Source organism: Numida meleagris, chromosome 9, assembly GCF_002078875.1.
Source record: "Numida meleagris isolate 19003 breed g44 Domestic line chromosome 9, NumMel1.0, whole genome shotgun sequence".
In the NCBI taxonomy this organism is placed as follows: domain Eukaryota; kingdom Metazoa; phylum Chordata; class Aves; order Galliformes; family Numididae; genus Numida; species Numida meleagris.
The window spans coordinates 5,766,236-5,784,190 of record NC_034417.1 but is presented as its reverse complement, the minus strand read 5'-3'; the positions used below and the strand labels follow the sequence as shown (position 1 = coordinate 5,784,190).

The following is a 17,955-nucleotide window of genomic DNA, read 5'->3' as shown; positions in this document are numbered from 1 at the left end:
CTAGAGCAGTTCCTGTGCTTGGAGAAAACAGGCAAACTTTGGTCACACATGCATTTTTACAGGTAGATATTAGATGATCAAGATGCCTACTAAAAACATGACTCAAAAGCTGTAGAAATCATAGGAAGAAATAGAATAGAGTAGCAGAATAATATTTTCTACAGGAAACAAATTTCAAGGAAAAACTAGATACAATATTTTAAAAAGCAAAATAGATAAGTAACTGTGCTTCCGAAGGCAATGGTAAGAAGAGAATCAGTAAGAATAAGATCTTGGGGCAACTGCAGATCAGTTCTCTCAGGTTTGTTATGGGGGAAAAATGGGTCACCTTTGCAGTGACAGCCAACACACCAGAGGTCCCAGAGGCAGTTCTCCCCAGAGGAGTTCTGGCTTTGTGTCCACCACCCATGTATGAAGACGTTTGTAGCTTGATCAGGGAGAGCAAAGCCAAGAGTTTTCAAGTGGGCTATAAACTGAACCAAAGTCATGGCTGTGGGGAGTTTCACTGTCTGCTTTATCTTCTAGTAGAATCACTATAATAAGTCTTCAGGAATAAACACTGCTTCTGGCCAAACAGCCATCTGTGCTTAGTTCATCCAACCTTCTGAGGTCTCCAACTACATGCAAATACTGTTATCCTCAACAAGCCTTCAAAAAACCAAGCAAACTTTAAAATGTTTCACTGAAAATTGGACTTCGGGAAGGACCAAAAGTTTGTTTCTAGTGCCTAATACAGAAATCAAAGCAATATATCTGGAATAACAAATCTGTGACACAGAAATGTCATAAAAGAATTAAGATCCTTACATTAAATTAGAGCAGAACAAAGTCAGTTTGCACCAGCAAAGAAACCAGCCTGAAGGGTTTCTTTTTGGAACACATTTCCTTTTTTTTTTTTTTTTTTTTTTTTTTTTTTTTTTTGGCACATGTGTTCTGATAGTCTGTTGCAAAGTTTTGTTGTTTCTTGTTTCTCCTTTTCTGAGCCTTGAGCTCATGCTCTTGTGTACCAGTATTTCTGGCTCATAAACCATTTCCTGTGCACCCCGTTCATACCAACTGCAGACAATGTAAGAATAAAAAGATCAAAATATTCATTGCAGTTGCCAAAAAACAGTGCTCCCCTCCTCTCTTCTAAGATCATTTTTCTATAGCTGCAGTTTCTGCTTTTAAACTTACTGAAAAGTTGCCCACAGGACAGAGGCCCCACTGCTTTAAAGCAGGACAAAGGACTGACTAGTACACTAAACACACTGCATGGATCAAGCCTAAGCCAGATGAAGAAAAGTCTAACTCAATAATATCCCTGCTTCTAAGAGAAGGCTCCGGGGAGAGATGATAGCAGTCTTTCAGTATATAAAGGAGGGCTATAAAAAAGAAGGGGACAGACTCTTTAGCAGGGTCTGTTGTGACAGGACAAGGGGAAATGGTTTCAAACTAAAAAAAGGGGAGATTTATTTTCGATGTAAGGAAGAAGTTTTTTTTTTACAGTAAGAGTGGTGAGGTACTGGAACAGGTTGCCCAGAGAGGTGGTGGTGCCCCATCCATTCAAGGTCAGGCTGGACCAGGCTCTGAGCAACCAGATCAAATTGTAGGTGTCCCTCTTCATGTCAGGGGAATGGACTAGATGGCCTTTAAGAGTCCCTTCCAACTCAAACGGTTCCACAATACTTTAAAAGTCCCAACTCAAATGTCCTTCCTCCATTTTCTTCACTAACATATAATTGCAATTTAAATGCTGGCATGAAGATTGGAGAGCATAAGTTGGTCTGCAAAAACTCCTTGCTTTGTACTTCCACTTACTGTTGAACGTTTTTAAAGCATTTTATTATGGAGTTATGCGCAACATGCAACAAGTCAAACGTACCACAGTTCACAAATCAACAAGGCCTAAGCCAGCTTGATTTACTCCTTGAGTGTTCAACCAATTTTTATACTTCTATTTAATCACTACTTCTGTCATGTAAATACCTTGACTCTAAAACTCCTAAAGAACAGCAATGAGCAGGAGGACAGAAAAGGCAGGCAATCCCGACGAAGTTCACACTTACTGGTTCTAGAAGCTAGGCCCTGCAGCTAGGCCCTTGGGCTGCCCTCTCAGCCCAAGGCACCGCAGAGCAGGCTGAGGGCAAGCCCAGGGCCTCGAGCAGTGCTCCGGGCAGCCCCTGCATTCTTCCTGGCCCCTTGCCAAACAAATAGCAATTTTATCTTAAAAAGCTGGCGTGTTTGCAGAAGAAGAATGTTCCTGCGGTCAAGCCCAAGTACTAAGATGTAAACAACACGGATCTCTTCCCTAAATGTTTCATAGGCTTTTGGTGTAGTCTTTGCTAAAGCACTTAACCTTATTGTGTGATTCTTCCTCAGTTCCCTCTCTGTGACACAAGGGCATTAGTATTGTGTTGTGTCATAGGTATTTGAAAACAAACCTTTTGAAACCAAAATGTCAACAGATTATTATTTTTTTTTAATTAGGAATAGAATTTGGGTTTCATTACTTTCCTCTCAAAAGCATCTTTTGTGATAACTGAGTGAGTAAGGTAAAGTTTTTCATAGAGATCTTGATATAAAAATAGGATTACCTTTTTGGATGTTTGTCAAAATAATCCTCCTTTTTAAACCACGTAAGCAGAGGGCATATGAACAAAAAACACTTGGTACATCTACAAAGATCTATGTCAGATGAGAGTCTGTGAGCACAACACTTCTTGCAGTTGAAGCAGGAAGGCCTTCTCAACAGGCTCTCTTTCATCAGGTGGCCTGTAGTAGACCCCGACTAAAGCTGTCCTTTGTTGGTTCATCCCTAATCTTAACCTCTGCCTGTTCCTGACTGTTACTCAGAAGGAGCTCCTTGCAGTCTATCCACTTTTTAACACAGAGGGCAACTCTCTGTCCCTCCTACCTTGCCTATCCCTTCTAGAAAGCTTATAGCCCTCAATGGTGGTATTCTAATTATGCTAATCATCCCACTATGTTTCTGTGATAGCAACAAGATCATCTTTCCTCATAAGGGAGATGCTTCAGGCCTCTCCCCACCTTTGTGTCTCTCTGCTGGACTCTTTCTAGAAGATCCCTGCCTTTTTCAAACAGAGGAGCCCAGAATAGGACGCAGTAAATTTTGTACATTCTTAGACGACATCTCTCCTACTTAAAGTACACTTGCAGGAAAAAAAACCAGCAACAACAATGCTGTAAATCAGTTATGTGTCTTCAGCTAAGTGCCACCAGAGTGCCAGGCATTTTCACACAACATAGGAGGCTTTCAGACCTTCCACTGCCACATTCTGAGGTGGCTATTTCAATGTTGCAGCCAACTTTTCCTTGTACTTTCAGATCTTGAAATTGTAACAGCAGCAGCACAGTCCTGTGTCAGTGGAGCAGGGAGTGTTTAGGGCAGAATATTTCAGAACTGCTCCTTTCTGCTTGGAAATCCTAAGCCAAAGTTTTTGAAATGCACTTTAAGAGTTACACATATCTATGTCTCATTTTCATCTGAGATACATAGGCATGAAAGTACTCTGAAAGATAGCAACACACAGTATTTCTGTTCGTCAGGGAACATCAGTTTTCTCTAAATTAGCTGCTAGTAAAGCTACGACTTAAAGCAAAGAAATGACCCTACTCTACTTTGGAAAAAATTTGAAAAACACAAGTTTTTAACAAATCCTTGAGACTTCACTTAATTAACAAAGTATCAGCAATATACCAGAAACCTATTGGTCTGCTAGCTGATGTGTGCTCACACTGGCTGCATGCCTGCCATTAGCAAATTGCTACAAGGCCGCACTGAGATACTGCACTTTTGGAAAAGCATAAAAGGGTCATTCTGATACTGAAACCACCTTTAAAGGCAATTAAAACACTGACTAAGATTTTTGGCAGTTTCATTCCTACAGCCTACAGTAACTGGCCAACGCTTTTTCCAAACCCCACAGTCCTTCTGGGCTCTCCAGGCCGAAGCATAATTCGTAATTAATATTTTCTATGTGCATATTACTGTATATTAAATTAAGTCTAAGTAATCTAGTTACACTCAGTTTTTTCCTCCTGCAGTAGTTCTAGCTAATCTTATTAATCCTTTTCCATTCCAAAGGATAAACACACTTTCAAAGGAAAACAATTAAAATACTTGTTTCTGTAACATTGAAAGTCAGCAATAGGTTCATTTAAACAACTGGAGACTGTTTTTCTTCCCCCAAAAGTTCTAATCCTTAAAAATTATAGCAGAACATGAACACAATTGCCTGCCAATTAAAAAAATAAGTAAGGTATAGTAAGCTTGTCTAGATATCTTTGGCACAAAATATATGATGATTTTTTTCTTAACATGGAATTAATGTTTGCAAAAATCAAAAACAGGCAAGAAACTTTAAAATATAAAATTTTTAAATTTATGTGAAGAACAGCTTTTCAATAAAAATAGTACTGGCCAGATCTAGTTGCAGTCCATGACCACAGACTGTACACTATAAATGTCTGGTTTTACATGCAATGAAAATTAACACCTATGAATACAGTGGTATCTGGACAAGTTCAGGAGGAATCAGCACCTATAATGCCTCAGTCATGGCACTGCATCAAGCAATGCATTTGCTCCTACATGTCTGTTGCAATGGAGATTATGCTTAGTTACGGGGATCACCATAAACTATTAACTTTTTGCTAACCAGGGAGTCCTTAAAGCAGAGTCTAAGGGAGCAGTTAATACAGTAATACTTTTCTCTGAGTGCTTTCAGGAGGCTGCCTATCATGGACAGAAAAGATAATAAAATAATATTCAAAAATAATAAAATAATAATCCAATTTTGTCCCCTAAGTAATACATGCAAAAAGTGATGAATCAAACAAATTATTAATCAAACAAGTCAGTATCGTATGAAACATTTCTACATAGATTTGTGATATCTACTTATAAATTTTCCCACTGACTGTTTCGGTGTGCCCAATATATACAAATAGCATCTACTGCACAATGCATTTGAGACTATCTACCAGCTGACCTCAACAAATGGTATTCCTTCTTTGGCTTCTCAGACCAAATTAACAGCCAAGAAAAGTGTTTTTTTCCTGCTAGAAGTATACTAGATCCAGGAAAAACAGAACCTTTCCCAATCACCATGACATTCCCTCTCCACATTAAAAAAAAAAAAAAAAGAAACAGCACATATCTGTAGTTTTGGAAGGCAGCTGACTTCGCTGAGTCCCAGATGCCTGCCCCAATGATCCCACTCCCTTAAAGGTTTGTTTCAATTTCACACCCACAGTTCCATAAAGTCTTTTTAGAGCTGTAATGTAACCAGAGTTTACTATAGTATTTCAATTAACTCTCTAGACAAATAAAACAGCAAGAGTCCCAGTCAAGCTGTGGCTCTCTCTTGCAGGTCATGCCGTTAAACTGACGGTCCCTGACACTTCTGGCTGTGGAGTCATCTTCCACCTGCTTACTTGTCAACACCGCACTGTAGCAAAACCCTCCTCAAAGTGTAGCTGTCCTCCCTTCAGCTGCAGTGGGCTAATCCATCAAATTCAAACACTTCAAAATATCTAGAGTTTCTCTGGCATCACCTCATGTTATTAATCCACCAGGTGTCTTTCTACCCAAGTATTCCAATACGGTATTGCAATACCTTGCTTTACACTGAAGTCAAATTAAGACTCTATTTTGAAAGGTTTTGTCTTCCTTTATAAAAATTCTGCTATACACTGACTATGTATTTGGCTACCAAGTCATCTCTTCTAGTTCCAAAAACGTATATCACCTGGATGTTCATAGAGGCTCAGAAAGGTTTAACCATTTCCTTTGCTAATATTTCTAAAAACCACCAAGTATATCTCATTCTGCCCTCCTGATTCGTCTATGTTTATACTTCCCAAGTAATTCCTTCGCCATCACTTTCTTGCTACCTCATCTTTCCTCCATTTCTTTCACCTTCTGTCAACTCCAGCAAACTATCTGCACTGTTTCAAGCTGAAATAAAATTAACAGAACATGGCAGTTGGATGTCTGAAAACTATCAGGCTAATGGTCATGTTACAATTGAAGCAACACTGGCATTTTAGTAGCTCAGAGCACAGAAGCCTTTTTTCCACAACTGATGTCACTTTGCACCACAGGAAGTCCTCTGAATTTATCTAGAAGACTCTTTGAAGGGTCACCTGAACATAATCTTGATTAAATTTGCAATGTATCAGTCAAATAATGCATTAATGCATAATACTGCAAGTGTATCTATTAGCAAGTCTTTCAATTAAAAATTGAAATAACTTAAGATTTTCAACAACTTGTAAAAGATTCAAGTCCAGCTTCAGCTTTACATTAAATTTTAGCCACTCATCCATCCCACACATAGTATCCACACTGGTCTAACATGTCTGACTAGAAATGTGCGGCACTATTAAACTTAGGAAGACTCACCAAACAGCTATAGAAGAAAAATTAACAGCACAGTTCCTCAGTAGCACCAAAAATGTGTCAAGAAAATCATCAATTTCTGATTATTGCTATTCCAAATAGTAATGAGAATACTTGGATTCAACAGGATTTAAGTTTAACAGTTAGAAAATGAAAAACAAATACTGAGATCATGCTAAAACAGAAAGAATATCATCTGGTGTAAAGCGATACACAAGTATGCCATGGAAGCCATCACTATGTGACTTCAAACCTGCCAATGACCTAGCCAGCTGACAGCTTCTAACCCTTTTTTTGATCCAGCACAAAACCAGATGACTATTCACTCCTTCCAAAGCCATTTTTTTCCAAAGTTCAGTTACTATTTTACTGTCCCAAATTTATTTTATTGCCCAGCTCCTGAGTGAAGTACTTCAGTGCTGAGATTGGATTGCACAGTCAATATTCTTTACTTAATCCTAATCAAGAATTACACATTTGTCATCTGCAAAAAAACTACTTTGTACAACAGCTGTACAACAGTGATTTCATTTTTTCTACATAAACATTCTGCATTAAAAAAAAATCCACCAAATACAAGTATCCTTGCATTCAAATATCTATTTATAGAAACACTACATAATGCTCAAGATACTTAAATTTCACACTATTGCTTCATTTAATGGGAAGTCAATTAAAACTTATTTCCATTTGAGAAAATCTGGCTCCAAGCCTAAAAATGGCTTAGCATGGAAAGTTTGCAGTCTTGCTGCTGATCCAGTGTCTCACATCTTTGTTGTTCAACCCCTACTAGTACTACAAGGCAATGGAAATACTTTGCCATCATGTTTTTTTTGTATTATTATTTTTTTTAAACACAGGTGTTTTGAACAACATGTTTGTTGTTCAAAAACATCATGGAAACAGCATGTTTTGTAGTCATAGAATCACCACAGTTGGAAAAGACCTACAAGATCATCCAGTCCAACCGTTCACCTATCACCAATACTTCTCACTAAACCACGTCCCTCAACACAATGTCTAAATGTTCCTTCAACACCTCCAGGGTCCTCGGGAAATGTGAGGTTTACATATTAAGGATATGTATTTTATTGTAATAAATAATAACAATAGCACCTATAAACAAACTGAACTGTCCTAAATGAATTTTTATTCTTTATACAAGAAAAACCTATCACTCCAAAACAATTTTTGAAAGACACCATGAAAGACACTTGGCCAACCCTAGTGAAACCAACAGACTTTAGAGAAGTGATAAATGTTTATTTCAAGTAATTTGCAGAAAATTATACCAACTGAATAAAACACCTACTACAGTTTCCATCAAAATTTTACTTCATTTTTAAAAAAACATTTCTCTTGAGAAGACTACTCTTTCTGAGATGTAGCCTAAAAGTCTAATAGTTCTCATTGCTTTATTCTTCTATTCAATCAGCATCACCAGTATGTGGAAATAATCTCCTACCAGTTTTTCTGTCTGAAATCCTGATCAATTTAAAGGTAAATTCAATTGTATGCATTCCATTTAAATGACTGGTCTCTGCGTGGGAGGAGGGAGTACCTGAATATATCCAGCAGAAGGACTAAAAGTTTAAGATTTGTGTAAAAGTTTAAGATTTTAAAACTTAAACTTTTAAGATTTGTATTGCCATAATACTCCACATCTTAACTAAAGCAAATAATCACAGTGTTCTTAGCTGCAGACTTCCGTTTTACATGACAATGAGGGAACATAAATGTTTATGCAAGTTAGTATGAGGCACAAATGTACAGGTATGACATCTAGGGTGAATTCTGATAAACCCATTGAGAGAATTCATTTTGTTCTGTTTGTGTTAAATATGACTCACTTTTCTGGCAAGCATTTGCTTTCCACACAAAGTTGCAGGCACCATAAATGTAATTTACACATGGCTCCTGTAACCTCTCAGTCACTAGTCACAGAAAGTGCAGCATTATTTTTATTTCGGACTTCACATTTCCATCAAAAAATCACATCCACAAGCATCCTAAACTGCCTGCCACTTAAACTAAGCCACTTTAAACTAACTGGCAGGTACATTTACCATGTCTTAAAATGCTTTGGTATAGCTACAGCTGGTAGCACTGTCTGTTTACTTATGAGTTCACTGAACTTTAACTGTCCAGGCTACAATTTTCCACTGCTGGTATCTGTCTTAATCTTACTTTTTGACTGAAGTATTTCTTCCAAGAATGAGTCTGAAGAAAAACAAGAGTGGAGAAGTGTTTTACTTTTTTCCCATGCTCCAAAAACTCTGACTTTTTTTCCAAAATGTAACTGCCTGTCTCCCTTTAGTGAGTAAAATTAAGCCAGCCAGGAAAGTGTTTTTTTGTCAAGAACGCATCTTCTGTCTTTTATATGGAAATCTATCCAAATATAGCCAGCCACAAGCTTTTGAAAAAATACTGATAGTCCTACTTTGCACATGCTCAGTAAAAGCTTGCTGAAGTTTTGCAGCTTGAGTACTGGAACAATTCATTTACAAGAGGCATGTTCCAAATCTGAGACTCAAAGAAGCCAAGTAGCTTTCCAGCAATCACTGGTACGTCCTCCTGAGATCTGCACTGGGTCAGGCACTAAGAAGGAGAGACACGTCTCTCTTCTGCTCTCAGTGCTGACCTTGATTCTGCTGCAGGCACCATGGACAATGCAAAGAGGCAGCCTAATACAAACACCTGCACCTAGAATGTATGGGATATCTTGCAAAAACATAAATAAAAGTTCAATAAATGATGTTGGATGCCAACATCATTTATTTATCAGGGTCCTGTGAAGAAGAACGTAAAACCAGAGGAAACTGGAGAGAAGAGAAGGAGTCTAAGTAGAAGGAGGCAGAACTGGAGGCAGAAGAACGGGGATAAGAGCTGGAAAGTGTACTAAGACACTAAGGTACTAAGTGAAAAGTGTGACTGATCAAGAAAATACAGTGGGACTGCTTCTGCTAGAAGGCAAAGAGCAGAGACAGACTATATATGGAAGAACAGCTGAAACACCTGTGTTAAAAAAAAAAAAACATAAACATGATGGCAAAGTATTTCCATTGCCCTGTAGTACTTGTAGGGGTTGAACTGCCCGTGGCTCAACTGCAACAGGCTGACAAGGTATGTGAGTGCTGACCTATCACATGGCAGGATTCTAATTCTGAAGGTTTCTTCCTTTTTGTTTTGAAACTATAAAGTTCCATACAGTATGCTGCAGGACATTAAGAAAATGCTTAGTCTCTACTTAGAAGACCTGAGATTGTTCATGCAGTTACTATCTGTTTTGGCTCTTTGTGCCTATGAGACTCGTCCTCATACGTATGATCACACACTATTTTTTTCCCTGTGACCTATGACTCAGTCAGTGTGCAGGAGGGATTTATTCTAGGGATGAATCAGGAATGTTTAGGCAGAAAACTGACAATATAATCTCTGCCTCATTCACAGTAGAAGCTGGTAGGTATATGGCACATGTATCCACTGAAGAACACAAAAGATGGTCTGTGGTTTCTGGAAGCAGTACTCTGCTACTCTGGGAGAAAAAGTTCACCTATGGTACAGTTTAGCTCAATCCTTTCTCAGTTCAAGGAACTACGTAGTTTCCATTTTTGGTGTCTGACTGAAAACCTCTGGATCTCATTTGCAGATGAGCTGCCAAGTCATAATTGCAGTTTCGGTCAATGCAAATTTTGCTTTGAGTATTGTCAAGTAATAATTACAATACCAAACATGGAAAAAATCCCAATTACTCAACACAGGGCATTAAATAATTAACTATTTTTTCTGCATCTCATTGTTCTATACCCCAGCTCCCTTTCTTACAACAAAGGTTAGATCTTGCAATCACACAGCAGGTTTGTGAATGTTAAATCAAACACTGTGGTAACAATTTCAATTAATCGTCCTTAAAGAAGCCATTTTTTCTCATTTTCTGCAATGAGCATTTTTAAGGCACGGAGCCAAAAGCTGAATAATTATTGCATTAAACAGTGTATCAGTAATGACTGAGCTGAAGATCTATGCAGAGACCCTGGGGTAAAATAATACAGTAAATAATTAAGTAATTTTCTTAACACACTAGTTACTTTATTGCTGCTCACAAAACTCCAGTTCTGAAAGCTCTAAACCTGAGCAAGTTTGACTATGTCACACTAAGCATCCTATAATGGCACTTTGCTACCCAAGAAGTAAACTATGCACCATCATAAGAAACTGTCACCAAAAAGTGACTCAAAGAGGTCTTAAATGGGCAGTCAAGGCAATGAGTAAATTTGCTATTTTTAGCAAATGATAATGCAACCAGAAATAGAGAAAATAGTACATTGCTTGGCATGGAATTTACTGTATATTGAAATAAAAAACAGAAGACAGTTCGCAGGAAGAGGCATAGGATGTTTCCCTGACTTCCACCCCCTACACATCACCTGCTGCCTCACTAACACTGCAGTGACGGCTATGAAAAATAGGGGATTGGGTTCTTCACAACTACAAGTCAAGAATCAGAAGATAAAAAACCTTATAAACCTATCACTTGAAGGAAACTCTGTTTTATTAATTGAGCTTGCATGTTTCTACATTTACAATATGATGCCCTGAAAGGTGTTATTTCTGGACAAACACATAGCAGACTTGACAAAGTACTAGGAAAACAGACACACAGCATCACAGCCTGATAGTATTTAAGTATCACTACCACTTCAATTATTTCTGCAACCTTATTTATGTAACTGTTCTGGGCATCACAGAGCACACAGTGCAACTCCCTGTTTTCAGCACTTCTGAGAGAAAAGGCCATCATCCTCCCACACAACCATCCCTTGTAAGAAAGGAAACACCTTCCTGCTTGTGTAATCTTCCATTTGTTTCCTCGCTGCTTACATGAGTTTTGATCATTTTTTGTTTGCAGGTTTAGAGCCTTGGTTAAAAATAATGTTAAAAAAAATTGAAAAAGCAAACAAAAAACCGAAAAACTCCAGCAACAGCACTGCTACCAGACCACTTTCTCCTTGAGCAATCTTGGCTTAATTTTGGCAGCTTCTCCTGTACTTACTTTTACTTCCACTCACCTTTGTCAGTATCAGAGAAGGCTGGGAGTGTACTGGCAGGTAATTTCTCTACAAATCCCTGCCATTATGGAATTCATGCTCATTTCTTGCTACCTAGCTTGAAAACACACAGATCATTACTATCAGAAGTACTAAACTAATCCACTAAAAATACCAGGGAAAAAGCACTTTCTTCATGTACTAAAACAGTTACTGACAGAAGGTTTTTTCTACGCCTGTAATTAAAGGGAATAATTAACAACTGCATATAATGGCAATATTTCAAAGAATGCATATTTTGAAAATGAATTCAAGGGATTTCCCTTGAACAGTGCTTCTAGACATCTGCAACATCCCCTGCTTCTAAAAACCGTAAGCAATTAAACTAACAAATGAATAAAAAGCAAAATTTTTTTTTGAATTATAGGACTATTGAGTAATTACACACCAGGATCTCAAAAACTTTTGCCACTATCACTTGACAAAAAGAAGCAAAGACAAGCTGGAATGCCTTAGAATATCTCCCACAACACTTGTCTATATTGATAAATCACTACTCAAATTTACAGTACTCTGTTAAACAAATCTGCAATTATGTCAGGAACGCAAGCAGCTGACTTTAGATGGTTGAAATTCTGAACTCCTGATTTTCACTGATTAGTTTCCTCTTGAAAACCTGGCACAGAGGTTTGAACAAGGTAATGCATCTCAACACTCCACAGTCATGTTCTACACTGAGGGAAAATAATTGTTTCAGTTCAAAAAGCATCAAAATGAAGTTTCCAAATCACTCCACAGTATTGTTAAGTGCTAATGCTGCTATTCACAGCTGATGAAGTGATCGAACACTGTGGATCTTTCCTCTGCGGCACCACGCACCGTTCACTCAGAACAAAAAAAGGTAACATCTCAGATGGTTCCAATTACTAAGTCAGACCTACTACTCCTAGCTTGCTGAAAAGTTAGGAATCAAAAGTTTTAGCCAGCTGATATGCACTTTGTATTCAGTCTTAAAGCACTACAATGAATTATTAATATTTTAATATCACATTATTACTAGTCATAATTGAAGGTCAGAATCTTCAACAATTGTTAAGCATAAATTCTGCATCATCCAACTTCAACCAGTACATAGACTTCTCAAATTTCACCATGCAACTCATTTAACAGGTTCAGAACTTCATACTAATACTCACAAAAAATAAAACGCTCAATGTATCTTGTAGTGTCCTGAAATCCTGAGGTACTACTGTTAACCATACCTTCTGCAGTATTTCGGTACAGCAGAAGTCAAGAAAATACACACCGTGAAGCTGATAGAGCCTCTGGAAAATTCAGCTCCCACAGTGCTTGTGCTAAACTCCATACTAACAGTGCTGAATGTCTATGGAATTGGCCCACTCCTAGAAGAGTGCTAGAAGAGGGAAACTGGCTTCCAGGTTATCAACACCAAGAACAGACACGAGAATTCCTGAAGGTATTTAGGAGGAATAGCATGACACACAAGAAGTGAATTGAAAGCTTAGGTTGAACATCACAAGGAGTGTTTGGGAATTTTTACCAGAAGACGGATTTCTACATGGAGAGAACTTTAACCATAGTACATAGTCCTGAGCTACATTCATCGTGGTTTGAGTTACGTGATATTTAATATCAAGTTATACATAACTACTGCTTCAAAAGCAATGCTGTTTTCTATAGGTTAAACTTAACTGTGGTCAGTATGAGCACTTGCTACAGATTTTTCAAATGTACAGTGTGAATTCCACTTACTCTTTCATAACATTGGAAAGTATGGATGAAAGGGAGTGGTACCACTCATTAAACTAGAACAGCATGTAACAAAATGCTTCGAGCACAACTAAGTTGTGCAATTGACTTGTTTGGGCAACACTGGCCTTTCTAGTCTTAGAAAAAGTTCAATTATTGTATATGCAGACTTAACGTGTAATTTACTTGCCGTGTCTTTGTGATATATGCCCTCACAGACTGACACATACTCTCAACTTTTCAGTGGAATATTTCCATTTCACTGACTTGGTGTTAAAACTATTGTAGGTGATACTATATCTTATTAATATCTTACTAAGCTGTCTTTGGATAAAGATAAAATCTCATTGTTTCTAAATGAAGCAGGCAGTTTACATGAGACCATTACCCCACTGTTCACTTCTCCCTGGCCTGGAGAACAAAGGCTATGCCTGTAGCCATATACATTACAACATTTTTACATGATACCTAGCTTTTTAAGTCCATGATTTTATAGTTTTTTGCATAACGGGGCATTAGAGCACGACTCTTGGACCCCTGCATGCCGGGTTAGTTTAAGATAACTTGCATTTATTGATCAAAGACTACCTTGTAACTGAACTTATAATAAAAAAATCATGAGAATCTAGACATACAAAAATTTTTTTAATTGTGTGATTTTTGCCTTGTTAGGAACATTTTACTGGATTAAAAAAAAATTAACCTAGCAATAATTACTTTGTGTAAAGGAGCTGACCTTATGCTCTGTTACGTCCCCAAGTAGAGAGTACACTGGTGGAATAAAACTGTCAGAGAAAGCTTCTGAAGTTATGCCAGCATTTTCTGTTTCCGTGATTTAAGGCAGCCAGCTTCCCATAAGTTATTTAAATTCTAATAAAAATGTCATAATCCACAATTTTGTTCGAACACAGTCTTTTCACTTGTTGAAGGGGATGTCATAAAGTCACAGCACAGAGATGCAGAGGAAACAACTGCAGTCTAAGAGCTTCATCAAAGATGTCTCTATGTGACTCTGCGGAATACAAGGGACAATTGATCAATCCACGTGAGACATTTTATGAGTGACAGCTTTGTGCCACTGCCAGGTAAGTTAAGCCTGTATCTGTATTATTGCATTCTGAATTAATGTGTATGAAGTTCTGCTGCAAATATAATACAAAGTGTACTATACCTAAAGTGACATAAACCCATGTGAGCTTTTAATAATTTTCCTATACAACCACAAAATATCAGACTACCAAAAGTACATACAATCCTACAGTGTTCAAAGGAAAAATTCCTCACATAAAGTCAATATAAAATTCCTTCAGGAAGAGGTAAGTCATCATAACCCAGCTTTTCCACTTATGTCAAACACCTACTCTATACAAATCTCAAAAAGAGAATAAACAAACTATACAGTAGTTCTTTGGGATTTTTTTTCAGTTAAAAAAAAGTTATCTTAAAGGTAAATAGTCCTTTATTTGTCATTACCTCAGTATCTGAGCATCTCAACTACATCCTTGCAGCAGCTGTGAAAAGGCCTTCTGGGAATTACATTTTCTGCTCCATACAATATTAAACATTTCCACTAACACCTCTGTTAAAAACTGAAATGTTGGAAATATTTCATTTTCTATACAGTGAAAAACTTCAAAAAAACTCTTGTTCAGAATTCCAACCAGCTGGCGGCATGGCCCAAGATCCCAGATGCCACGGGAGCTTGCCAGTGCCCACCCGCATGGTTAAGGGACAGAGCACGTCAGTTCTAAATAGACTCAACTCATTCCTGTAGAACATTTGATTTCTATTTAATTAGGATTCTGCGTCCGAAAAAGCCTTCTGCTGGAAAAATGGAATGACTCACACAAGTCAAAATTACTATCATCATCATTAATGTTCTATAGGAATTGAACAGAAGGATTTATCCCATCATGGCAGAGCTAGGGACTGGCCCTGAGCCTCTTACCTCACCTCTGCTCTTCAACCACACCATCACTTTTTTTGTGTAGTTCTTCATGGTGAAACTTGTACCTTAATTTCTCTGCCTATTGTTCCCGAACTCCTTGCTGTACTGTAGCCAAATCGCCATCTTATTTGACAGGTTTTGTCACCAGAGCATTTAAGCAGCCATGATTACCAAGCAACAGCAGACTGATCTGCACTGGTGCAATCTGACAGTGGGAATTCCAGAACAGCAGAGGTAAGGAGCTGTCATGGCAAGCAGGGCCTTCTCCCCTGCACTTCCCCTAAGGACAGTGTATTAAGAGTGAATGCCTATCAACAAGCTATTATACACTGTATGTCTTACAAAAATTATTTGAAATTATATAAAATTGACTTTTCAAAAGGTCACTTTCTGTTACCAAATTAATACTACACAAGTAGTCTTGAACATCCCAAACTCTGAAAATTTCCTTGAGAACACTCACTCCTCAAGCAGTCCTCAGTGTGAAGTTAATTTCCAAATACATTCACACACATCCAGACACTCAGGAAGAGCCAACGACTTGGCAGTGCTTGAGAGAATCAGTAACAAGAAGTGTTCAGTAAATAAATGATCCATTGGAGTTGTTTCCTTTGTTCTGGTGACAAACATCACAAACAAGTTGGCATTCAAAACCTACTTCACTCACACGCCCATATAATTCTCTTTCCTCTAGTGCAGGGGGAAGTAACTAAGATGTGTTCATCAGTCCTTCATTTTGGAGGTACAGAGTAAAGGACGGATGCTCACTGCTTGTTTGCTGCAGCTGTACACCCCAAGGTGAGCATGTGCAAAGCATATCTGCAAGGTGCTGAAGAGAGGAAGCCACTCGTACGAGTCAATAGGCTTAATGACTGCCTAAACACTTGAACAAATAGAAGCACTAGGCTCTCCCTAAATCCCTAAGTTTAACTCTTATGAATTAAACTGTCAGTCACGTAAAATGAGTTTAGCTATTAATGAAAAAACAATAAATGTACAGTAATGAGGAAATGACCCAATGGACCAAGGCAGATTGACTTAATTCGTTATTAATTAACTGCCCTTAGGAGAAACAGTAGAAGGAGTGGCTAAACACCAGGGTAACTGTTAACAGGATATTTTCCTCTCCGTTAGTGAGATTTTCTGTTTTCATATGCTCCGGAAAAGATCTAAAAAAGAAAAAGAGAGAAAAAGAGACTGTTCTCTGCATGCTGTCAGGGCCTCTGGTACATGTCACTGCTGATTAATTAAATTAAAGTCCATGTACAGAAGCATTTAGTCAGGAAGAAGAAGCAAACAAAATGAAACACTATCAGCCTTGTTTTGCTCTCATCCTGGCCTTTATAAGAAAAATTGTTCTTAGCTATTTTTTTTTTCCTAGTCATACTAATTACCACGTCTATAGAGAAAAATAACCTGAATAGCAGTTATAGCTTCTCTGAGGGAATAGAAATTCTGTTAAATAACGAACATCACTATGCCTAGAGTTTCATGCCAAGGAGGAGCTACCTCATCTACAATTTCTCCTTCTTACAAAAAAATCTCACTTATTAACAATGATTTCTTTGTAACTGCTCTTATACATGCAACTATGGCAAAGATGAAGCAACAGTATGCTCACCTATTTTTTTCTCTTCCTCTTTGAAGTCTTCTGTTTAAACAACTGTTTCTAGAATTAACATGAAAATACTTTCACTTACGTTCCCCTACTACCTACAAAAAATTGGCAGTGGTCAGACCACTCATCTCAATGCCCTGCATGTCTCATCTCTAGTTCAACAAGCTCACAGCCCTTTTCTCTCCATCCCACCTGCCATTCTCAACAAGATTTCTCTACAAAGCTTCCTTCATCACTGAGGCTGTGATTGCTTCTTTCCTCCACCTCTCTTCTGACTTTTTTTTACCTATCACCTGTAGCTTTCTAAAAAGAGATCATTCCTGGAAACCTTTATGTTACTTTTTTAGGTTAGGCAGAATGTTGTCCAACTTTTTGCCTTGATGCAGTAATTAAGGAATGAACACAGGGAAATGCAATATATCAAGAAGAATCACTGATTCCAAGCAAGAATCCCTAGAGTATTTCAAAGCAATACATAAGTGTTGGATATAATCATAATGAAAGGTTTATTAGCAAAAACAGAATTCAGGCACTGGCCACTGAGACATCTGTACATCACTTAAATGCAAGTGAGCGAACTCAGCACTGACCACTTACCAAATTAATGCCAACTAAGTAGGCTTACTATTTTTTTCCTTCAAAAAACAAGCAATTTTTTGAAACAGCAATATATAACGAGGACTATGCTGAGAGGCTCAAAGTAACCCTTCCATGCTTTCCCTTTCAGAAAAACACATCCTCTTCAATCAAATGCTCTAGAATCAGTTAGTGGACTTTATTCTTAAATAAAAAAATGTTTAACAATTGCTACACTAATAGCAATGAATACACATTCATCTCTCTTGTCTAGGTTGTGCTTTTGCTATCCTGATCACGTTCTGTTGCTACATCTACACTCCGCAGGCAGGATTTCTGACAGGTAGAAGAACCACACATTTCCTCAGACGTACGTGGGCTGTTGTGTTAGCAATCGAGACCACTCTTGAATGCCCTGCTTCTAATATCCAACGGGGCTTCCTGAATTCCATGACACTATGTTAGAATAGTAGCCCCAGCAAGACACAGATATTAGGAAGAGATACATTAGAAAATGCTTAGATATTGACAGAAACTGAACATTTTTGCATAATGGAAATTGCTTGTGGGGAGAAATACTAAAACTTCA

General features: G+C 37.9%; 1 protein-coding gene across 4 annotated transcripts in view; it reads right to left on the bottom strand.

The window, feature by feature from the left end:
* The window catches only part of THSD4 (thrombospondin type 1 domain containing 4), a 296,831-nt gene that overhangs the window by 202,204 nt on the left and 76,672 nt on the right, over window positions 1-17,955 (bottom strand). The window lies entirely within an intron of this gene.